The sequence below is a fragment of the Pongo pygmaeus genome, chromosome 9, assembly GCF_028885625.2.
Source record: "Pongo pygmaeus isolate AG05252 chromosome 9, NHGRI_mPonPyg2-v2.0_pri, whole genome shotgun sequence".
In the NCBI taxonomy this organism is placed as follows: Eukaryota; Metazoa; Chordata; class Mammalia; order Primates; family Hominidae; genus Pongo; species Pongo pygmaeus.
This window is the reverse complement of record NC_072382.2, coordinates 48,077,478-48,103,468: the sequence shown is the minus strand read 5'-3', so window position 1 is coordinate 48,103,468 and position 25,991 is coordinate 48,077,478.

Below are 25,991 nucleotides of genomic sequence, written 5' to 3'. Positions count from 1 at the left end.
AAAACTAGACAGAAGCATCCTCAGAAACTTCTGTGTGATGAGTGCATTCAACTCACAGACGAACGTTTCTTTTGATAGAACAGTTTGGAAACATTACGTTTGTAGAATCTGCAAGTGTTTATTCGGAGCACCTTGAGGCCTATGTTGGAAAAGGAAATATCTTCACATAAAAACTAGAGAGAAGGATTCTCAGAAACTTCTTTGTGATGAGTTCATTCAACTCACAGAGTTGAACCTACCAATTGATAGAGAAGTTTGGAAACACTCTTTTTGTAGAATCTGCAAGTGGATATTTGGAGCCGTTTGAGGCCTATGCTGGAAAAGGAAATATCTTCACATAAAAACTGAACAGAAGCATTCTCAGAAACTTCTTTGCATTGAGTGCATTCAACTCACAGACTTGAACTTACCTGTAGAAAGAGCAGTTTTGAAACACTCTTTTGGTAAAATCTGCAAGTGGTTATTTGGAGCACTTCGAGGCCTGTGCTGGGATATGGAATATCTTCACCTAAAAACTACAGAGAAGCATTCTCAGAAAGTTCTTCACGATGCATTCATTCAACTCACAGAGTTGAACCTTCCTTTTGATAGAACAGTTTTGAAACACTCTTTTTGTAGAATCTGCGAGAGGATATTTGGAGCGTTTTGAGGCCTATGCTGGAAAAGGAAATATCTTCACCTAAAAACTAGACAGAAGCATTCTCAGAAACTTCTGTGTGATGAGTGCATTCAACTCACAGACTTGAACGTTTCTTTCGATAGAACAGTTTGGAAACATTACGTTTGTAGAATCTGCAAGTGTTTATTCGGAGCACCTTGAGGCCTATGTTGGAAAAGGAAATATCTTCACATAAAAACTAGAGAGAAGGATTCTCAGAAACTTCTTTGTGATGAGTTCATTCAACTCACAGAGTTGAACCTACCAATTGATAGAGAAGTTTGGAAACACTCTTTTTGTAGAATCTGCAAGTGGATATTTGGAGCCGTTTGAGGCCTATGCTGGAAAAGGAAATATCTTCACATAAAAACTGAACAGAAGCATTCTCAGAAACTTCTTTGTGTTGAGTGCATTCAACTCACAGACTTGAATTTACCTGTAGAAACAGCAGTTTTGAAACACTCTTTTGGTAAAATCTGCAAGTGGTTATTTGGAGCACTTCGAGGCCTGTGCTGGGATATGGAATATCTTCACCTAAAAACTACAGAGAAGCATTCTCAGAAAGTTCTTCACGATGCATTCATTCAACTCACAGAGTTGAACCTTCCTTTTGATAGAACAGTTTTGAAACACTCTTTTTGTAGAATCTGCGAGAGGATATTTGGAGCGTTTTGAGGCCTATGCTGGAAAAGGAAATATCTTCACCTAAAAACTAGACAGAAGCATCCTCAGAAACTTCTGTGTGATGAGTGCATTCAACTCACAGACTTGAACGTTTCTTTTGATAGAACAGTTTGGAAACATTACGTTTGTAGAATCTGCAAGTGTTTATTCGGAGCACCTTGAGGCCTATGTTGGAAAAGGAAATATCTTCACACAAAAACTAGAGAGAAGGATTCTCAGAAACTTCTTTGTGATGAGTTCATTCAACTCACAGAGTTGAACCTACCAATTGATAGAGAAGTTTGGAAACACTCTTTTTGTAGAATCTGCAAGTGGATATTTGGAGCCGTTTGAGGCCTATGCTGGAAAAGGAAATATCTTCACATAAAAACTGAACAGAAGCATTCTCAGAAACTTCTTTGTGTTGAGTGCATTCAACTCACAGACTTGAACTTACCTGTAGAAAGAGCAGTTTTGAAACACTCTTTTGGTAAAATCTGCAAGTGGTTATTTGGAGCACTTCGAGGCCTGTGCTGCGATATGGAATATCTTCACCTAAAAACTACAGAGAAGCATTCTCAGAAAGTTCTTCACGATGCATTCATTCAACTCACAGAGTTGAACCTTCCTTTTGATAGAACAGTTTTGAAACACTCTTTTTGTAGAATCTGCGAGAGGATATTTGGAGCGTTTTGAGGCCTATGCTGGAAAAGGAAATATCTTCACCTAAAAACTAGACAGAAGCATTCTCAGAAACTTCTGTGTGATGAGTGCATTCAACTCACAGACTTGAACGTTTGTTTTGATAGAACAGTTTGGAAACATTACGTTTGTAGGATCTGCAAGTATTTATTCGGAGCACCTTGAGGCCTATGTTGGAAAAGGAAATATCTTCACATAAAAACTACAGAGAAGGATTCTCAGAAACTTCTTTGTGATGAGTTCATTCAACTCACAGAGTTGAACCTACCAATTGATAGAGAAGTTTGGAAACACTCTTTTTGTAGAATCTGCAAGTGGATATTTGGAGCCGTTTGAGGCCTATGCTGGAAAAGGAAATATCTTCACATAAAAACTGAACAGAAGCATTCTCAGAAACTTCTTTGTGTTGAGTGCATTCAACTCACAGACTTGAACTTACCTGTAGAAACAGCAGTTTTGAAACACTCTTTTGGTAAAATCTGCAAGTGGTTATTTGGAGCACTTCGAGGCCTGTGCTGGGATATGGAATATCTTCACCTAAAAGCTACAGAGAAGCATTCTCAGAAAGTTCTTCACGATGCATTCATTCAACTCACAGAGTTGAACCTTCCTTTTGATAGAACAGTTTTGAAACACTCTTTTTGTAGAATCTGCGAGAGGATACTTGGAGCGTTTTGAGGCCTATGCTGGAAAAGGAAATATCTTCACCTAAAAACTAGACAGAAGCATTCTCAGAAACTTCTGTGTGATGAGTGCATTCAACTCACAGACTTGAACGTTTGTTTTGATAGAACAGTTTGGAAACATTACGTTTGTAGAATCTGCAAGTGTTTATTCGGAGCACCTTGAGGCCTATGTTGGAAAAGGAAATATCTTCACATAAAAACTAGAGAGAAGGATTCTCAGAAACTTCTTTGTGATGAGTTCATTCAACTCACCGAGTTGAACCTACCAATTGATAGAGAAGTTTGGAAACACTCTTTTTGTAGAATCTGCAAGTGGATATTTGGAGCCGTTTGAGGCCTATGCTGGAAAAGGAAATATCTTCACATAAAAACTGAACAGAAGCATTCTCAGAAACTTCTTTGTGTTAAGTACATTCAACTCACAGACTTGAACTTACCTGTAGAAAGAGCAGTTTTGAAACACTCTTTTGGTAAACTCTACAAGTGGTTATTTGGAGCACTTCGAGGCCTGTGCTGGGATATGGAATATCTTCACCTAAAAACTACAGAGAAGCATTCTCAGAAAGTTCTTCACGATGCATTCATTCAACTCACAGAGTTGAACACTTCCTTTTGATAGAACAGTTTTGAAACACTCTTTTTGTAGAATCTGCAAGAGGATATTTGGAGCGTTTTGAGGCCTATGCTGGAAAAGGAAATATCTTCACCTAAAAACTAGACAGAAGCATCCTCAGAAACTTCTGTGTGATGAGTGCATTCAACTCACAGACTTGAACGTTTCTTTTGATAGAACAGTTTGGAAACATTACGTTTGTAGAATCTGCAAGTGTTTATTCGGAGCACCTTGAGGCCTATGTTGGAAAAGGAAATATCTTCACATAAAAACTACAGAGAAGGATTCTCAGAAACTTCTTTGTGATGAGTTCATTCAACTCACAGAGTTGAACCTACCAATTGATAGAGAAGTTTGGAAACACTCTTTTGCTAGAATCTGCAAGTGGATATTTGGAGCCGTTTGAGGCCTATGCTGGAAAAGGAAATATCTTCACATAAAAACTGAACAGAAGCATTCTCAGAAACTTCTTTGTGTTGAGTGCATTCAACTCACAGACTTGAACTTACATGTAGAAAGAGCAGTTTTGAAACACTCTTTTGGTAAAATCTGCAAGTGGTTATTTGGAGCACTTCGAGGCCTGTGCTGGGATATGGAATATCTTCACCTAAAAACTACAGAGAAGCATTCTCAGAAAGTTCTTCACGATGCATTCATTCAACTCACAGAGTTGAACCTTCCTTTTGATAGAACAGTTTTGAAACACTCTTTTTGTAGAATCTGCGAGAGGATATTTGGAGCGTTTTGAGGCCTATGCTGGAAAAGGAAATATCTTCACCTAAAAACTAAACAGAAGCATTCTCAGAAACTTCTGTGTGATGAGTGCATTCAACTCACAGACTTGAACGTTTCTTTTGATAGAACAGTTTGGAAACATTACGTTTGTAGGATCTGCAAGTGTTTATTCGGAGCACCTTGAGGCCTATGTTGGAAAAGGAAATATCTTCACATAAAAACTACAGAGAAGGATTCTCAGAAACTTCTTTGTGATTAGTCCATTCAACTCACAGAGTTGAACCTACCAATTGATAGAGAAGTTTAGAAACACTCTTTTTGTAGAATCTGCAAGTGGATATTTGGAGCCGTTTGAGGCCTATGCTGGAAAAGGAAATATCTTCACATAAAAACTGAACAGAAGCATTCTCAGAAACTTCTTTGTGTTGAGTGCATTCAACTCACAGACTTGAACTTACCTGTAGAAAGAGCAGTTTTGAAACACTCTTTTTGTAAAATCTGCAAGTGGTTATTTGGAGCACTTCGAGGCCTGTGCTGGGATATGGAATATCTTCACCTAAAAACTACAGAGAAGCATTCTCAGAAAGTTCTTCATGATGCATTCATTCAACTCACAGAGTTGAACCTTCCTTTTGATAGAACAGTTTTGAAACACTCTTTTTGTAGAATCTGCAAGAGGATATTTGGAGCGTTTTGAGGCCTATGCTGGAAAAGGAAATATCTTCACCTAAAAACTAGACAGAAGCATCCTCAGAAACTTCTGTGTGATGAGTGCATTCAACTCACAGACTTGAACGTTTCTTTTGATAGAACAGTTTGGAAACATTACGTTTGTAGAATCTGCAAGTGTTTATTCGGAGCACCTTGAGGCCTATGTTGGAAAAGGAAATATCTTCACATAAAAACTAGAGAGAAGGATTCTCAGAAACTTCTTTGTGATGAGTTCATTCAACTCACAGAGTTGAACCTACCAATTGATAGAGAAGTTTGGAAACACTCTTTTTGTAGAATCTGCAAGTGGATATTTGGAGCCGTTTGAGGCCTATGCTGGAAAAGGAAATATCTTCACATAAAAACTGAACAGAAGCATTCTCAGAAACTGCTTTGTGTTGAGTGCATTCAACTCACAGACTTGAACTTACCTGTAGAAAGAGCAGTTTTGAAACACCCTTTTGGTAAAATCTGCAAGTGGTTATTTGGAGCACTTCGAGGCCTGTGCTGGGATATGGAATATCTTCACCTAAAAACTACAGAGAAGCATTCTCAGAAAGTTCTTCATGATGCATTCATTCAACTCACAGAGTTGAACCTTCCTTTTGATAGAACAGTTTTGAAACACTCTTTTTGTAGAATCTGCAAGAGGATATTTGGAGCGTTTTGAGGCCTATGCTGGAAAAGGAAATATCTTCACCTAAAAACTAGACAGAAGCATCCTCAGAAACTTCTGTGTGATGAGTGCATTCAACTCACAGACTTGAACGTTTCTTTTGATAGAACAGTTTGGAAACATTACGTTTGTAGAATCTGCAAGTGTTTATTCGGAGCACCTTGAGGCCTATGTTGGAAAAGGAAATATCTTCACATAAAAACTAGAGAGAAGGATTCTCAGAAACTTCTTTGTGATGAGTTCATTCAACTCACAGAGTTGAACCTACCAATTGATAGAGAAGTTTGGAAACACTCTTTTTGTAGAATCTGCAAGTGGATATTTGGAGCCGTTTGAGGCCTATGCTGGAAAAGGAAATATCTTCACATAAAAACTGAACAGAAGCATTCTCAGAAACTTCTTTGTGTTGAGTGCATTCAACTCACAGACTTGAACTTACCTGTAGAAAGAGCAGTTTTGAAACACTCTTTTTGTAAAATCTGCAAGTGGTTATTTGGAGCACTTCGAGGCCTGTGCTGGGATATGGAATATCTTCACCTAAAAACTACAGAGAAGCATTCTCAGAAAGTTCTTCATGATGCATTCATTCAACTCACAGAGTTGAACCTTCCTTTTGATAGAACAGTTTTGAAACACTCTTTTTGTAGAATCTGCAAGAGGATATTTGGAGCGTTTTGAGGCCTATGCTGGAAAAGGAAATATCTTCACCTAAAAACTAGACAGAAGCATCCTCAGAAACTTCTGTGTGATGAGTGCATTCAACTCACAGACTTGAACGTTTCTTTTGATAGAACAGTTTGGAAACATTACGTTTGTAGAATCTGCAAGTGTTTATTCGGAGCACCTTGAGGCCTATGTTGGAAAAGGAAATATCTTCACATAAAAACTAGAGAGAAGGATTCTCAGAAACTTCTTTGTGATGAGTTCATTCAACTCACAGAGTTGAACCTACCAATTGATAGAGAAGTTTGGAAACACTCTTTTTGTAGAATCTGCAAGTGGATATTTGGAGCCGTTTGAGGCCTATGCTGGAAAAGGAAATATCTTCACATAAAAACTGAACAGAAGCATTCTCAGAAACTTCTTTGTGTTGAGTGCATTCAACTCACAGACTTGAACTTACCTGTAGAAAGAGCAGTTTTGAAACACTCTTTTGGTAAAATCTGCAAGTGGTTATTTGGAGCACTTCGAGGCCTGTGCTGGGATATGGAATATCTTCACCTAAAAACTACAGAGAAGCATTCTCAGAAAGTTCTTCACGATGCATTCATTCAACTCACAGAGTTGAACCTTCCTTTTGATAGAACAGTTTTGAAACACTCTTTTTGTAGAATCTGCGAGAGGATATTTGGAGCGTTTTGAGGCCTATGCTGGAAAAGGAAATATCTTCACCTAAAAACTAGACAGAAGCATCCTCAGAAACTTCTGTGTGATGAGTGCATTCAACTCACAGACTTGAACGTTTCTTTTGATAGAACAGTTTGGAAACATTACGTTTGTAGAATCTGCAAGTGTTTATTCGGAGCACCTTGAGGCCTATGTTGGAAAAGGAAATATCTTCACATAAAAACTAGAGAGAAGGATTCTCAGAAACTTCTTTGTGATGAGTTCATTCAACTCACAGAGTTGAACCTACCAATTGATAGAGAAGTTTGGAAACACTCTTTTTGTAGAATCTGCAAGTGGATATTTGGAGCCGTTTGAGGCCTATGCTGGAAAAGGAAATATCTTCACATAAAAACTGAACAGAAGCATTCTCAGAAACTTCTTTTTGTTGAGTGCATTCAACTCACAGACTTGAACTTACCTGTAGAAAGAGCAGTTTTGAAACACTCTTTTGGTAAAATCTGCAAGTGGTTATTTGGAGCACTTCGAGGCCTGTGCTGGGATATGGAATATCTTCACCTAAAAACTACAGAGAAGCATTCTCAGAAAGTTCTTCACGATGCATTCATTCAACTCACAGAGTTGAACCTTCCTTTTGATAGAACAGTTTTGAAACACTCTTTTTGTAGAATCTGCAAGAGGATATTTGGAGCGTTTTGAGGCCTATGCTGGAAAAGGAAATATCTTCACCTAAAAACTAGACAGAAGCATTCTCAGAAACTTCTGTGTGATGAGTGCATTCAACTCACAGACTTGAAGGTTTGTTTTGATAGAAGAGTTTGGAAACATTACGTTTGTAGAATCTGCAAGTGTTTATTCGGAGCACCTTGAGGCCTATGTTGGAAAAGGAAATATCTTCACATAAAAACTAGAGAGAAGGATTCTCAGAAACTTCTTTGTGATGAGTTCATTCAACTCACAGAGTTGAACCTACCAATTGATAGAGAAGTTTGGAAACACTCTTTTTGTAGAATCTGCAAGTGGATATTTGGAGCCGTTTGAGGCCTATGCTGGAAAAGGAAATATATTCACATAAAAACTGAACAGAAGCATTCTCAGAAACTTCTTTGTGTTGAGTGCATTCAACTCACAGACTTGAACTTACCTGTAGAAACAGCAGTTTTGAAACACTCTTTTGGTAAAATCTGCAAGTGGTTATTTGGAGCACTTCGAGGCCTGTGCTGGGATATGGAATATCTTCACCTAAAAACTACAGAGAAGCATTCTCAGAAAGTTCTTCACGATGCATTCATTCAACTCACAGAGTTGAACCTTCTTTTTGATAGAACAGTTTTGAAACACTCTTTTTGTAGAATCTGCGAGAGGATATTTGGAGCGTTTTGAGGCCTATGCTGGAAAAGGAAATATCTTCACCTAAAAACTAGACAGAAGCATCCTCAGAAACTTCTGTGTGATGAGTGCATTCAACTCACAGACTTGAACGTTTCTTTTGATAGAACAGTTTGGAAACATTACGTTTGTAGAATCTGCAAGTGTTTATTCGGAGCACCTTGAGGCCTATGTTGGAAAAGGAAATATCTTCACATAAAAACTACAGAGAAGGATTCTCAGAAACTTCTTTGTGATGAGTTCATTCAACTCACAGAGTTGAACCTACCAATTGATAGAGAAGTTTGGAAACACTCTTTTTGTAGAATCTGCAAGTGGATATTTGGAGCCGTTTGAGGCCTATGCTGGAAAAGGAAATATCTTCACATAAAAACTGAACAGAAGCATTCTCAGAAGCTTCTTTGTGTTGAGTGCATTCAACTCACAGACTTGAACTTACCTGTAGAAAGAGCAGTTTTGAAACACTCTTTTGGTAAAATCTGCAAGTGGTTATTTGGAGCACTTCGAGGCCTGTGCTGGGATATGGAATATCTTCACCTAAAAACTACAGAGAAGCATTCTCAGAAAGTTCTTCACCATGCATTCATTCAACTCACAGAGTTGAACCTTCCTTTTGATAGAACAGTTTTGAAACACTCTTTTTGTAGAATCTGCAGGAGGATATTTGGAGCGTTTTGAGGCCTATGCTGGAAAAGGAAATATCTTCGCCTAAAAACTAGACAGAAGCATCCTCAGAAACTTCTGTGTGATGAGTGCATTCAACTCACAGACTTGAACGTTTCTTTTGATAGAACAGTTTGGAAACATTACGTTTGTAGAATCTGCAAGTGTTTATTCGGAGCACCTTGAGGCCTATGTTGGAAAAGGAAATATCTTCACATAAAAACTAGAGAGAAGGATTCTCAGAAACTTCTTTGTGATGAGTTCATTCAACTCACAGAGTTGAACCTACCAATTGATAGAGAAGTTTGGAAACACTCTTTTTGTAGAATCTGCAAGTGGATATTTGGAGCCGTTTGAGGCCTATGCTGGAAAAGGAAATATCTTCACATAAAAACTGAACAGAAGCATTCTCAGAAACTTCTTTGTGTTGAGTGCATTCAACTCACAGACTTGAACTTACCTGTAGAAAGAGCAGTTTTGAAACACTCTTTTGGTAAAATCTGCAAGTGGTTATTTGGAGCACTTCGAGGCCTGTGCTGGGATATGGAATATCTTCACCTAAAAACTACAGAGAAGCATTCTCAGAAAGTTCTTCACCATGCATTCATTCAACTCACAGAGTTGAACCTTCCTTTTGATAGAACAGTTTTGAAACACTCTTTTTGTAGAATCTGCAAGAGGATATTTGGAGCGTTTTGAGGCCTATGCTGGAAAAGGAAATATCTTCACCTAAAAACTAGACAGAAGCATCCTCAGAAACTTCTGTGTGATGAGTGCATTCAACTCACAGACTTGAACGTTTCTTTTTATAGAACAGTTTGGAAACATTACGTTTGTAGAATCTGCAAGTGTTTATTCGGAGCACCTTGAGGCCTATGTTGGAAAAGGAAATATCTTCACATAGAAACTAGAGAGAAGGATTCTCAGAAACTTCTTTGTGATGAGTTCATTAAACTCACAGAGTTGAACCTACCAATTGATAGAGAAGTTTGGAAACACTCTTTTTGTAGAATCTGCAAGTGGATATTTGGAGCCGTTTGAGGCCTATGCTGGAAAAGGAAATATCTTCACATAAAAACTGAACAGAAGCATTCTCAGAAACTTCTTTGTGTTGAGTGCATTCAACTCACAGACTTGAACTTACCTGTAGAAAGAGCAGTTTTGAAACACTCTTTTGGTAAAATCTGCAAGTGGTTATTTGGAGCACTTCGAGGCCTGTGCTGGGATATGGAATATCTTCACCTAAAAACTACAGAGAAGCATTCTCAGAAAGTTCTTCACGATGCATTCATTCAACTCACAGAGTTGAACCTTCCTTTTGATAGAACAGTTTTGAAACACTCTTTTTGTAGAATCTGCGAGAGGATATTTGGAGCGTTTTGAGGCCTATGCTGGAAAAGGAAATATCTTCACCTAAAAACTAGACAGAAGCATTCTCAGAAACTTCTGTGTGATGAGTGCATTCAACTCACAGACTTGAACGTTTCTTTTGATAGAACAGTTTGGAAACATTACGTTTGTAGGATCTGCAAGTGTTTATTCGGAGCACCTTGAGGCCTATGTTGGAAAAGGAAATATCTTCACATAAAAACTACAGAGAAGGATTCTCAGAAACTTCTTTGTGATTAGTCCATTCAACTCACAGAGTTGAACCTACCAATTGATAGAGAAGTTTGGAAACACTCTTTTTGTAGAATCTGCAAGTGGATATTTGGAGCCGTTTGAGGCCTATGCTGGAAAAGGAAATATCTTCACATAAAAACTGAACAGAAGCATTCTCAGAAACTTCTTTGTGTTGAGTGCATTCAACTCACAGACTTGAACTTACCTGTAGAAAGAGCAGTTTTGAAACACTCTTTTTGTAAAATCTGCAAGTGGTTATTTGGAGCACTTCGAGGCCTGTGCTGGGATATGGAATATCTTCACCTAAAAACTACAGAGAAGCATTCTCAGAAAGTTCTTCATGATGCATTCATTCAACTCACAGAGTTGAACCTTCCTTTTGATAGAACAGTTTTGAAACACTCTTTTTGTAGAATCTGCAAGAGGATATTTGGAGCGTTTTGAGGCCTATGCTGGAAAAGGAAATATCTTCACCTAAAAACTAGACAGAAGCATCCTCAGAAACTTCTGTGTGATGAGTGCATTCAACTCACAGACTTGAACGTTTCTTTTGATAGAACAGTTTGGAAACATTACGTTTGTAGAATCTGCAAGTGTTTATTCGGAGCACCTTGAGGCCTATGTTGGAAAAGGAAATATCTTCACATAAAAACTAGAGAGAAGGATTCTCAGAAACTTCTTTGTGATGAGTTCATTCAACTCACAGAGTTGAACCTACCAATTGATAGAGAAGTTTGGAAACACTCTTTTTGTAGAATCTGCAAGTGGATATTTGGAGCCGTTTGAGGCCTATGCTGGAAAAGGAAATATCTTCACATAAAAACTGAACAGAAGCATTCTCAGAAACTTCTTTGTGTTGAGTGCATTCAACTCACAGACTTGAACTTACCTGTAGAAACAGCAGTTTTGAAACACTCTTTTGGTAAAATCTGCAAGTGGTTATTTGGAGCACTTCGAGGCCTGTGCTGGGATATGGAATATCTTCACCTAAAAACTACAGAGAAGCATTCTCAGAAAGTTCTTCACGATGCATTCATTCAACTCACAGAGTTGAACCTTCCTTTTGATAGAACAGTTTTGAAACACTCTTTTTGTAGAATCTGCGAGAGGATATTTGGAGCGTTTTGAGGCCTATGCTGGAAAAGGAAATATCTTCACCTAAAAACTAGACAGAAGCATCCTCAGAAACTTCTGTGTGATGAGTGCATTCAACTCACAGACTTGAACGTTTCTTTTGATAGAACAGTTTGGAAACATTACGTTTGTAGAATCTGCAAGTGTTTATTCGGAGCACCTTGAGGCCTATGTTGGAAAAGGAAATATCTTCACATAAAAACTAGAGAGAAGGATTCTCAGAAACTTCTTTGTGATGAGTTCATTCAACTCACAGAGTTGAACCTACCAATTGATAGAGAAGTTTGGAAACACTCTTTTTGTAGAATCTGCAAGTGGATATTTGGAGCCGTTTGAGGCCTATGCTGGAAAAGGAAATATATTCACATAAAAACTGAACAGAAGCATTCTCAGAAACTTCTTTGTGTTGAGTGCATTCAACTCACAGACTTGAACTTACCTGTAGAAAGAGCAGTTTTGAAACACTCTTTTGGTAAAATCTGCAAGTGGTTACTTGGAGCACTTCGAGGCCTGTGCTGGGATATGGAATATCTTCACCTAAAAACTACAGAGAAGCATTCTCAGAAAGTTCTTCACGATGCATTCATTCAACTCACAGAGTTGAACCTTCCTTTTGATAGAACAGTTTTGAAACACTCTTTTTGTAGAATCTGCAATAGGATATTTGGAGCGTTTTGAGGCCTATGCTGGAAAAGGAAATATCTTCACCTAAAAACTAGACAGAAGCATCCTCAGAAACTTCTGTGTGATGAGTGCATTCAACTCACAGACTTGAACGTTTCTTTTGATAGAACAGTTTGGAAACATTACGTTTGTAGAATCTGCAAGTGTTTATTCGGAGCACCTTGAGGCCTATGTTGGAAAAGGAAATATCTTCACATAAAAACTACAGAGAAGGATTCTCAGAAACTTCTTTGTGATGAGTTCATTCAACTCACAGAGTTGAACCTACCAATTGATAGAGAAGTTTGGAAACACTCTTTTTGTAGAATCTGCAAGTGGATATTTGGAGCCGTTTGAGGCCTATGCTGGAAAAGGAAATATCTTCACATAAAAACTGAACAGAAGCATTCTCAGAAACTTCTTTGTGTTGAGTGCATTCAACTCACAGACTTGAACTTACCTGTAGAAAGAGCAGTTTTGAAACACTCTTTTGGTAAAATCTGCAAGTGGTTATTTGGAGCACTTCGAGGCCTGTGCTGGGATATGGAATATCTTCACCTAAAAACTACAGAGAAGCATTCTCAGAAAGTTCTTCACGATGCATTCATTCAACTCACAGAGTTGAACCTTCCTTTTGATAGAACAGTTTTGAAACACTCTTTTTGTAGAATCTGCGAGAGGATATTTGGAGCGTTTGGAGGCCTATGCTGGAAAAGGAAATATCTTCACCTAAAAACTAGACAGAAGCATTCTCAGAAACTTCTGTGTGATGAGTGCATTCAACTCACAGACTTGAAGGTTTGTTTTGATAGAACAGTTTGGAAACATTACGTTTGTAGAATCTGCAAGTGTTTATTCGGAGCACCTTGAGGCCTATGTTGGAAAAGGAAATATCTTCACATAAAAACTAGAGAGAAGGATTCTCAGAAACTTCTTTGTGATGAGTTCATTCAACTCACAGAGTTGAACCTACCAATTGATAGAGAAGTTTGGAAACACTCTTTTTGTAGAATCTGCAAGTGGATATTTGGAGCCGTTTGAGGCCTATGCTGGAAAAGGAAATATCTTCACATAAAAACTGAACAGAAGCATTCTCAGAAACTTCTTTGTGTTGAGTGCATTCAACTCACAGACTTGAACTTACCTGTAGAAAGAGCAGTTTTGAAACACTCTTTTGGTAAAATCTGCAAGTGGTTATTTGGAGCACTTCGAGGCCTGTGCTGGGATATGGAATATCTTCACCTAAAAACTACAGAGAAGCATTCTCAGAAAGTTCTTCACGATGCATTCATTCAACTCACAGAGTTGAACCTTCCTTTTGATAGAACAGTTTTGAAACACTCTTTTTGTAGAATCTGCGAGAGGATATTTGGAGCGTTTTGAGGCCTATGCTGGAAAAGGAAATATCTTCACCTAAAAACTAGACAGAAGCATCCTCAGAAACTTCTGTGTGATGAGTGCATTCAACTCACAGACTTGAACGTTTCTTTTGATAGAACAGTTTGGAAACATTACGTTTGTAGAATCTGCAAGTGTTTATTCGGAGCACCTTGAGGCCTATGTTGGAAAAGGAAATATCTTCACATAAAAACTAGAGAGAAGGATTCTCAGAAACTTCTTTGTGATGAGTTCATTCAACTCACAGAGTTGAACCTACCAATTGATAGAGAAGTTTGGAAACACTCTTTTTGTAGAATCTGCAAGTGGATATTTGGAGCCGTTTGAGGCCTATGCTGGAAAAGGAAATATCTTCACATAAAAACTGAACAGAAGCATTCTCAGAAACTTCTTTGTGTTGAGTGCATTCAACTCACAGACTTGAACTTACCTGTAGAAAGAGCAGTTTTGAAACACTCTTTTGGTAAAATCTGCAAGTGGTTATTTGGAGCACTTCGAGGCCTGTGCTGGGATATGGAATATCTTCACCTAAAAACTACAGAGAAGCATTCTCAGAAAGTTCTTCACGATGCATTCATTCAACTCACAGAGTTGAACCTTCCTTTTGATAGAACAGTTTTGAAACACTCTTTTTGTAGAATCTGCGAGAGGATATTTGGAGCGTTTTGAGGCCTATGCTGGAAAAGGAAATATCTTCACCTAAAAACTAGACAGAAGCATTCTCAGAAACTTCTGTGTGATGAGTGCATTCAACTCACAGACTTGAACGTTCGTTTTGATAGAACAGTTTGGAAACATTACGTTTGTAGGATCTGCAAGTGTTTATTCGGAGCACCTTGAGGCCTATGTTGGAAAAGGAAATATCTTCACATAAAAACTACAGAGAAGGATTCTCAGAAACTTCTTTGTGATGAGTTCATTCAACTCACAGAGTTGAACCTACCAATTGATAGAGAAGTTTGGAAACACTCTTTTTGTAGAATCTGCAAGTGGATATTTGGAGCCGTTTGAGGCCTATGCTGGAAAAGGAAATATCTTCACATAAAAACTGAACAGAAGCATTCTCAGAAACTTCTTTGTGTTGAGTGCATTCAACTCACAGACTTGAACTTACCTGTAGAAAGAGCAGTTTTGAAACACTCTTTTGGTAAAATCTGCAAGTGGTTATTTGGAGCACTTCGAGGCCTGTGCTGGGATATGGAATATCTTCACCTAAAAACTACAGAGAAGCATTCTCAGAAAGTTCTTCACGATGCATTCATTCAACTCACAGAGTTGAACCTTCCTTTTGATAGAACAGTTTTGAAACACTCTTTTTGTAGAATCTGCAAGAGGATATTTGGAGCGTTTTGAGGCCTATGCTGGAAAAGGAAATATCTTCACCTAAAAACTTGACAGAAGCATCCTCAGAAACTTCTGTGTGATGAGTGCATTCAACTCACAGACTTGAACGTTTCTTTTGATAGAACAGTTTGGAAACATTACGTTTGTAGAATCTGCAAGTGTTTATTCGGAGCACCTTGAGGCCTATGTTGGAAAAGGAAATATCTTCACATAAAAACTAGAGAGAAGGATTCTCAGAAACTTCTTTGTGATGAGTTCATTCAACTCACAGAGTTGAACCTACCAATTGATAGAGAAGTTTGGAAACACTCTTTTTGTAGAATCTGCAAGTGGATATTTGGAGCCGTTTGAGGCCTATGCTGGAAAAGGAAATATCTTCACATAAAAACTGAACAGAAGCATTCTCAGAAACTTCTTTGTGTTGAGTGCATTCAACTCACAGACTTGAACTTACCTGTAGAAAGAGCAGTTTTGAAACACTCTTTTGGTAAAATCTGCAAGTGGTTATTTGGAGCACTTCGAGGCCTGTGCTGCGATATGGAATATCTTCACCTAAAAACTACAGAGAAGCATTCTCAGAAAGTTCTTCACGATGCATTCATTCAACTCACAGAGTTGAACTTTCCTTTTGATAGAACAGTTTTGAAACACTCTTTTTGTAGAATCTGCAAGTGGATATTTGGAGCCGTTTGGGGCCTATGCTGGAAAAGGAAATATCTTCACATAAAAACTGAACAGAAGCATTCTCAGAAACTTCTTTGTGTTGAGTGCATTCAACTCACAGACTTGAACTTACCTGTAGAAAGAGCAGTTTTGAAACACTCTTTTGATAAAATCTGCAAGTGGTTATTTGGAGCACTTCGAGGCCTGTGCTGGGATATGGAATATCTTCACCTAAAAACTACAGAGAAGCATTCTCAGAAAGTTCTTCACGATGCATTCATTCAACTCACAGAGTTGAACCTTCCTTTTGATAGAACAGTTTTGAAACACTCTTTTTGTAGAATCTGCGAGAGGATACTTGGAGCGTTTTGAGGCCTATGCTGGAAAAGGAAATATCTTCACCTAAAAACTAGACAGAAGCATCCTCAGAAACTTCTGTGTGATGAGTGCATTCAACTCACAGACTTGAACGTTTCTTTTGATAGAACAGTTTGGAAACATTACGTTTGTAGAATCTGCAAGTGTTTATTCGGAGCACCTTGAGGCCTATGTTGGAAAAGGAAATATCTTCACATAAAAACTACAGAGAAGGATTCTCAGAAACTTCTTTGTGATGAGTTCATTCAACTCACAGAGTTGAACCTACCAATTGATAGAGAAGTTTGGAAACACTCTTTTTGTAGAATCTGCAAGTGGATATTTGGAGCCGTTTGAGGCCTATGCTGGAAAAGGAAATATCTTCACATAAAAACTGAACAGAAGCATTCTCAGAAACTTCTTTGTGTTAAGTACATTCAACTCACAGACTTGAACTTACCTGTAGAAAGAGCAGTTTTGAAACACTCTTTTGGTAAAATCTGCAAGTGGTTATTTGGAGCACTTCGAGGCCTGTGCTGGGATATGGAATATCTTCACCTAAAAACTACAGAGAAGCATTCTCAGAAAGTTCTTCACGATGCATTCATTCAACTCACAGAGTTGAACCTTCCTTTTGATAGAACAGTTTTGAAACACTCTTTTTGTAGAATCTGCGAGAGGATATTTGGAGCGTTTTGAGGCCTATGCTGGAAAAGGAAATATCTTCACCTAAAAACTAGACAGAAGCATCCTCAGAAACTTCTGTGTGATGAGTGCATTCAACTCACAGACTTGAACGTTTCTTTTGATAGAACAGTTTGGAAACATTACGTTTGTAGAATCTGCAAGTGTTTATTCGGAGCACCTTGAGGCCTATGTTGGAAAAGGAAATATCTTCACATAAAAACTAGAGAGAAGGATTCTCAGAAACTTCTTTGTGATGAGTTCATTCAACTCACAGAGTTGAACCTACCAATTGATAGAGAAGTTTGGAAACACTCTTTTTGTAGAATCTGCAAGTGGATATTTGGAGCCGTTTGAGGCCTATGCTGGAAAAGGAAATATATTCACATAAAAACTGAACAGAAGCATTCTCAGAAACTTCTTTGTGTTGAGTGCATTCAACTCACAGACTTGAACTTACCTGTAGAAAGAGCAGTTTTGAAACACTCTTTTGGTAAAATCTGCAAGTGGTTACTTGGAGCACTTCGAGGCCTGTGCTGGGATATGGAATATCTTCACCTAAAAACTACAGAGAAGCATTCTCAGAAAGTTCTTCACGATGCATTCATTCAACTCACAGAGTTGAACCTTCCTTTTGATAGAACAGTTTTGAAACACTCTTTTTGTAGAATCTGCAATAGGATATTTGGAGCGTTTTGAGGCCTATGCTGGAAAAGGAAATATCTTCACCTAAAAACTAGACAGAAGCATCCTCAGAAACTTCTGTGTGATGAGTGCATTCAACTCACAGACTTGAACGTTTCTTTTGATAGAACAGTTTGGAAACATTACGTTTGTAGAATCTGCAAGTGTTTATTCGGAGCACCTTGAGGCCTATGTTGGAAAAGGAAATATCTTCACATAAAAACTACAGAGAAGGATTCTCAGAAACTTCTTTGTGATGAGTTCATTCAACTCACAGAGTTGAACCTACCAATTGATAGAGAAGTTTGGAAACACTCTTTTTGTAGAATCTGCAAGTGGATATTTGGAGCCGTTTGAGGCCTATGCTGGAAAAGGAAATATCTTCACATAAAAACTGAACAGAAGCATTCTCAGAAACTTCTTTGTGTTGAGTGCATTCAACTCACAGACTTGAACTTACCTGTAGAAAGAGCAGTTTTGAAACACTCTTTTGGTAAAATCTGCAAGTGGTTATTTGGAGCACTTCGAGGCCTGTGCTGGGATATGGAATATCTTCACCTAAAAACTACAGAGAAGCATTCTCAGAAAGTTCTTCACGATGCATTCATTCAACTCACAGAGTTGAACCTTCCTTTTGATAGAACAGTTTTGAAACACTCTTTTTGTAGAATCTGCGAGAGGATATTTGGAGCGTTTGGAGGCCTATGCTGGAAAAGGAAATATCTTCACCTAAAAACTAGACAGAAGCATTCTCAGAAACTTCTGTGTGATGAGTGCATTCAACTCACAGACTTGAAGGTTTGTTTTGATAGAACAGTTTGGAAACATTACGTTTGTAGAATCTGCAAGTGTTTATTCGGAGCACCTTGAGGCCTATGTTGGAAAAGGAAATATCTTCACATAAAAACTAGAGAGAAGGATTCTCAGAAACTTCTTTGTGATGAGTTCATTCAACTCACAGAGTTGAACCTACCAATTGATAGAGAAGTTTGGAAACACTCTTTTTGTAGAATCTGCAAGTGGATATTTGGAGCCGTTTGAGGCCTATGCTGGAAAAGGAAATATCTTCACATAAAAACTGAACAGAAGCATTCTCAGAAACTTCTTTGTGTTGAGTGCATTCAACTCACAGACTTGAACTTACCTGTAGAAAGAGCAGTTTTGAAACACTCTTTTGGTAAAATCTGCAAGTGGTTATTTGGAGCACTTCGAGGCCTGTGCTGGGATATGGAATATCTTCACCTAAAAACTACAGAGAAGCATTCTCAGAAAGTTCTTCACGATGCATTCATTCAACTCACAGAGTTGAACCTTCCTTTTGATAGAACAGTTTTGAAACACTCTTTTTGTAGAATCTGCGAGAGGATATTTGGAGCGTTTTGAGGCCTATGCTGGAAAAGGAAATATCTTCACCTAAAAACTAGACAGAAGCATCCTCAGAAACTTCTGTGTGATGAGTGCATTCAACTCACAGACTTGAACGTTTCTTTTGATAGAACAGTTTGGAAACATTACGTTTGTAGAATCTGCAAGTGTTTATTCGGAGCACCTTGAGGCCTATGTTGGAAAAGGAAATATCTTCACATAAAAACTAGAGAGAAGGATTCTCAGAAACTTCTTTGTGATGAGTTCATTCAACTCACAGAGTTGAACCTACCAATTGATAGAGAAGTTTGGAAACACTCTTTTTGTAGAATCTGCAAGTGGATATTTGGAGCCGTTTGAGGCCTATGCTGGAAAAGGAAATATCTTCACATAAAAACTGAACAGAAGCATTCTCAGAAACTTCTTTGTGTTGAGTGCATTCAACTCACAGACTTGAACTTACCTGTAGAAAGAGCAGTTTTGAAACACTCTTTTGGTAAAATCTGCAAGTGGTTATTTGGAGCACTTCGAGGCCTGTGCTGCGATATGGAATATCTTCACCTAAAAACTACAGAGAAGCATTCTCAGAAAGTTCTTCACGATGCATTCATTCAACTCACAGAGTTGAACTTTCCTTTTGATAGAACAGTTTTGAAACACTCTTTTTGTAGAATCTGCAAGTGGATATTTGGAGCCGTTTGGGGCCTATGCTGGAAAAGGAAATATCTTCACATAAAAACTGAACAGAAGCATTCTCAGAAACTTCTTTGTGTTGAGTGCATTCAACTCACAGACTTGAACTTACCTGTAGAAAGAGCAGTTTTGAAACACTCTTTTGATAAAATCTGCAAGTGGTTATTTGGAGCACTTCGAGGCCTGTGCTGGGATATGGAATATCTTCACCTAAAAACTACAGAGAAGCATTCTCAGAAAGTTCTTCACGATGCATTCATTCAACTCACAGAGTTGAACCTTCCTTTTGATAGAACAGTTTTGAAACACTCTTTTTGTAGAATCTGCGAGAGGATACTTGGAGCGTTTTGAGGCCTATGCTGGAAAAGGAAATATCTTCACCTAAAAACTAGACAGAAGCATCCTCAGAAACTTCTGTGTGATGAGTGCATTCAACTCACAGACTTGAACGTTTCTTTTGATAGAACAGTTTGGAAACATTACGTTTGTAGAATCTGCAAGTGTTTATTCGGAGCACCTTGAGGCCTATGTTGGAAAAGGAAATATCTTCACATAAAAACTACAGAGAAGGATTCTCAGAAACTTCTTTGTGATGAGTTCATTCAACTCACAGAGTTGAACCTACCAATTGATAGAGAAGTTTGGAAACACTCTTTTTGTAGAATCTGCAAGTGGATATTTGGAGCCGTTTGAGGCCTATGCTGGAAAAGGAAATATCTTCACATAAAAACTGAACAGAAGCATTCTCAGAAACTTCTTTGTGTTAAGTACATTCAACTCACAGACTTGAACTTACCTGTAGAAAGAGCAGTTTTGAAACACTCTTTTGGTAAAATCTGCAAGTGGTTATTTGGAGCACTTCGAGGCCTGTGCTGGGATATGGAATATCTTCACCTAAAAACTACAGAGAAGCATTCTCAGAAAGTTCTTCACGATGCATTCATTCAACTCACAGAGTTGAACACTTCCTTTTGATAGAACAGTTTTGAAACACTCTTTTTGTAGAATCTGCAAGAGGATATTTGGAGCGTTTTGAGGCCTATGCTGGAAAAGGAAATATCTTCACCTAAAAACTAGACACAAGCATTCTCAGAAACTTCTGTGTGATGAGTGCATTCAACTCACAGACTTGAACGTTTCTTTTGATAGAACAGTTTGGAAACATTACGTTTGTAGAATCTGCAAGTGTTTATTCGGAGCACCTTGAGGCCTATGTTGGAAAAGGAAATATCTTCACTTAAAAACTACAGAGAAGGATTCTCAGAAACTTCTTTGTGATTAGTCCATTCAACTCACAGAGTTGAACCTACCAATTGATAGAGAAGTTTGGAAACACTCTTTTTGTAGAATCTGCAAGTGGATATTTGGAGCCGTTTGAGGCCTATGCTGGAAAAGGAAATATCTTCACATAAAAACTGAACAGAAGCATTCTCAGAAACTTCTTTGTGTTGAGTGCATTCAACTCACAGACTTGAACTTACCTGTAGAAAGAGCAGTTTTGAAACACTCTTTTGGTAAAATCTGCAAGTGGTTATTTGGAGCACTTCGAGGCCTGTGCTGCGATATGGAATATCTTCACCTAAAAACTACAGAGAAGCATTCTCAGAAAGTTCTTCACGATGCATTCATTCAACTCACAGAGTTGAACTTTCCTTTTGATAGAACAGTTTTGAAACACTCTTTTTGTAGAATCTGCAAGTGGATATTTGGAGCCGTTTGGGGCCTATGCTGGAAAAGGAAATATCTTCACATAAAAACTGAACAGAAGCATTCTCAGAAACTTCTTTGTGTTGAGTGCATTCAACTCACAGACTTGAACGTTTCTTTTGATAGAACAGTTTGGAAACATTACGTTTGTAGAATCTGCAAGTGTTTATTCGGAGCACCTTGAGGCCTATGTTGGAAAAGGAAATATCTTCACATAAAAACTACAGAGAAGGATTCTCAGAAACTTCTTTGTGATGAGTTCATTCAACTCACAGAGTTGAACCTACCAATTGATAGAGAAGTTTGGAAACACTCTTTTTGTAGAATCTGCAAGTGGATATTTGGAGCCGTTTGAGGCCTATGCTGGAAAAGGAAATATCTTCACATAAAAACTGAACAGAAGCATTCTCAGAAACTTCTTTGTGTTAAGTACATTCAACTCACAGACTTGAACTTACCTGTAGAAAGAGCAGTTTTGAAACACTCTTTTGGTAAAATCTGCAAGTGGTTATTTGGAGCACTTCGAGGCCTGTGCTGGGATATGGAATATCTTCACCTAAAAACTACAGAGAAGCATTCTCAGAAAGTTCTTCACGATGCATTCATTCAACTCACAGAGTTGAACACTTCCTTTTGATAGAACAGTTTTGAAACACTCTTTTTGTAGAATCTGCAAGAGGATATTTGGAGCGTTTTGAGGCCTATGCTGGAAAAGGAAATATCTTCACCTATAAACTAGACACAAGCATTCTCAGAAACTTCTGTGTGATGAGTGCATTCAACTCACAGACTTGAACGTTTCTTTTGATAGAACAGTTTGGAAACATTACGTTTGTAGAATCTGCAAGTGTTTATTCGGAGCACCTTGAGGCCTATGTTGGAAAAGGAAATATCTTCACATAAAAACTAGAGAGAAGGATTCTCAGAAACTTCTTTGTGATGAGTTCATTCAACTCACAGAGTTGAAACTACCAATTGATAGAGAAGTTTGGAAACACTCTTTTTGTAGAATCTGCAAGTGGATATTTGGAGCCGTTTGAGGCCTATGCTGGAAAAGGATATATCTTCACATAAAAACTGAACAGAAGCATTCTCAGAAACTTCTTTGTGTTGAGTGCATTCAACTCACAGACTTGAACTTACCTGTAGAAAGAGCAGTTTTGAAACACTCTTTTGGTAAAATCTGCAAGTGGTTATTTGGAGCACTTCGAGGCCTGTGCTGCGATATGGAATATCTTCACCTAAAAACTACAGAGAAGCATTCTCAGAAAGTTCTTCACGATGCATTCATTCAACTCACAGAGTTGAACCTTCCTTTTGATAGAACAGTTTTGAAACACTCTTTTTGTAGAATCTGCGAGAGGATATTTGGAGCGTTTTGAGGCCTATGCTGGAAAAGGAAATATCTTCACCTAAAAACTAGACAGAAGCATTCTCAGAAACTTCTGTGTGATGAGTGCATTCAACTCACAGACTTGAACGTTTCTTTTGATAGAACAGTTTGGAAACATTACGTTTGTAGGATCTGCAAGTGTTTATTCGGAGCACCTTGAGGCCTATGTTGGAAAAGGAAATATCTTCACATAAAAACTACAGAGAAGGATTCTCAGAAACTTCTTTGTGATTAGTCCATTCAACTCACAGAGTTGAACCTACCAATTGATAGAGAAGTTTGGAAACACTCTTTTTGTAGAATCTGCAAGTGGATATTTGGAGCCGTTTGAGGCCTATGCTGGAAAAGGAAATATCTTCACATAAAAACTGAACAGAAGCATTCTCAGAAACTTCTTTGTGTTGAGTGCATTCAACTCACAGACTTGAACTTACCTGTAGAAAGAGCAGTTTTGAAACACTCTTTTGGTAAAATCTGCAAGTGGTTATTTGGAGCACTTCGAGGCCTGTGCTGGGATATGGAATATCTTCACCTAAAAACTACAGAGAAGCATTCTCAGAAAGTTCTTCACGATGCATTCATTCAACTCACAGAGTTGAACCTTCCTTTTGATAGAACAGTTTTGAAACACTCTTTTTGTAGAATCTGCGAGAGGATACTTGGAGCGTTTTGAGGCCTATGCTGGAAAAGGAAATATCTTCACCTAAAAACTAGACAGAAGCATTCTCAGAAACTTCTGTGTGATGAGTGCATTCAACTCACAGACTTGAAGGTTTGTTTTGATAGAACAGTTTGGAAACATTACGTTTGTAGAATCTGCAAGTGTTTATTCGGAGCACCTTGAGGCCTATGTTGGAAAAGGAAATATCTTCACATAAAAACTACAGAGAAGGATTCTCAGAAACTTCTTTGTGATGAGTTCATTCAACTCACAGAGTTGAACCTACCAATTGATAGAGAAGTTTGGAAACACTCTTTTTGTAGAATCTGCAAGTGGATATTTGGAGCCGTTTGAGGCCTATGCTGGAAAAGGAAATATCTTCACATAAAAACTGAACAGAAGCATTCTCAGAAACTTCTTTGTGTTAAGTACATTCAACTCACAGACTTGAACTTACCTGTAGAAAGAGCAGTTTTGAAACACTCTTTTGGTAAAATCTGCAAGTGGTTATTTGGAGCACTTCGAGGCCTGTGCTGGGATATGGAATATCTTCACCTAAAAACTACAGAGAAGCATTCTCAGAAAGTTCTTCACGATGCATTCATTCAACTCACAGAGTTGAACACTTCCTTTCGATAGAACAGTTTTGAAACACTCTTTTTGTAGAATCTGCAAGAGGATATTTGGAGCGTTTTGAGGCCTATGCTGGAAAAGGAAATATCTTCACCTAAAAACTAGACACAAGCATTCTCAGAAACTTCTGTGTGATGAGTGCATTCAACTCACAGACTTGAACGTTTCTTTTGATAGAACAGTTTGGAAACATTACGTTTGTAGAATCTGCAAGTGTTTATTCGGAGCACCTTGAGGCCTATGTTGGAAAAGGAAATATCTTCACATAAAAACTAGAGAGAAGGATTCTCAGAAACTTCTTTGTGATGAGTTCATTCAACTCACAGAGTTGAACCTACCAATTGATAGAGAAGTTTGGAAACACTCTTTTTGTAGAATCTGCAAGTGGATATTTGGAGCCGTTTGAGGCCTATGCTGGAAAAGGATATATCTTCACATAAAAACTGAACAGAAGCATTCTCAGAAACTTCTTTGTGTTGAGTGCATTCAACTCACAGACTTGAACTTACCTGTAGAAAGAGCAGTTTTGAAACACTCTTTTGGTAAAATCTGCAAGTGGTTATTTGGAGCACTTCGAGGCCTGTGCTGGGATATGGAATATCTTCACCTAAAAACTACAGAGAAGCATTCTCAGAAAGTTCTTCACGATGCATTCATTCAACTCACAGAGTTGAACCTTCCTTTTGATAGAACAGTTTTGAAACACTCTTTTTGTAGAATCTGCGAGAGGATATTTGGAGCGTTTTGAGGCCTATGCTGGAAAAGGAAATATCTTCACCTAAAAACTAGACAGAAGCATTCTCAGAAACTTCTGTGTGATGAGTGCATTCAACTCACAGACTTGAACGTTTCTTTTGATAGAACAGTTTGGAGACATTACGTTTGTAGGATCTGCAAGTGTTTATTCGGAGCACCTTGAGGCCTATGTTGGAAAAGGAAATATCTTCACATAAAAACTACAGAGAAGGATTCTCAGAAACTTCTTTGTGATTAGTCCATTCAACTCACAGAGTTGAACCTACCAATTGATAGAGAAGTTTGGAAACACTCTTTTTGTAGAATCTGCAAGTGGATATTTGGAGCCGTTTGAGGCCTATGCTGGAAAAGGAAATATCTTCACATAAAAACTGAACAGAAGCATTCTCAGAAACTTCTTTGTGTTGAGTGCATTCAACTCACAGACTTGAACTTACCTGTAGAAAGAGCAGTTTTGAAACACTCTTTTTGTAAAATCTGCAAGTGGTTATTTGGAGCACTTCGAGGCCTGTGCTGGGATATGGAATATCTTCACCTAAAAACTACAGAGAAGCATTCTCAGAAAGTTCTTCATGATGCATTCATTCAACTCACAGAGTTGAACCTTCCTTTTGATAGAACAGTTTTGAAACACTCTTTTTGTAGAATCTGCAAGAGGATATTTGGAGCGTTTTGAGGCCTATGCTGGAAAAGGAAATATCTTCACCTAAAAACTAGACAGAAGCATCCTCAGAAACTTCTGTGTGATGAGTGCATTCAACTCACAGACTTGAACGTTTCTTTTGATAGAACAGTTTGGAAACATTACGTTTGTAGAATCTGCAAGTGTTTATTCGGAGCACCTTGAGGCCTATGTTGGAAAAGGAAATATCTTCACATAAAAACTAGAGAGAAGGATTCTCAGAAACTTCTTTGTGATGAGTTCATTCAACTCACAGAGTTGAACCTACCAATTGATAGAGAAGTTTGGAAACACTCTTTTTGTAGAATCTGCAAGTGGATATTTGGAGCCGTTTGAGGCCTATGCTGGAAAAGGAAATATCTTCACATAAAAACTGAACAGAAGCATTCTCAGAAACTTCTTTGTGTTGAGTGCATTCAACTCACAGACTTGAACTTACCTGTAGAAACAGCAGTTTTGAAACACTCTTTTGGTAAAATCTGCAAGTGGTTATTTGGAGCACTTCGAGGCCTGTGCTGGGATATGGAATATCTTCACCTAAAAACTACAGAGAAGCATTCTCAGAAAGTTCTTCACGATGCATTCATTCAACTCACAGAGTTGAACCTTCCTTTTGATAGAACAGTTTTGAAACACTCTTTTTGTAGAATCTGCGAGAGGATATTTGGAGCGTTTTGAGGCCTATGCTGGAAAAGGAAATATCTTCAC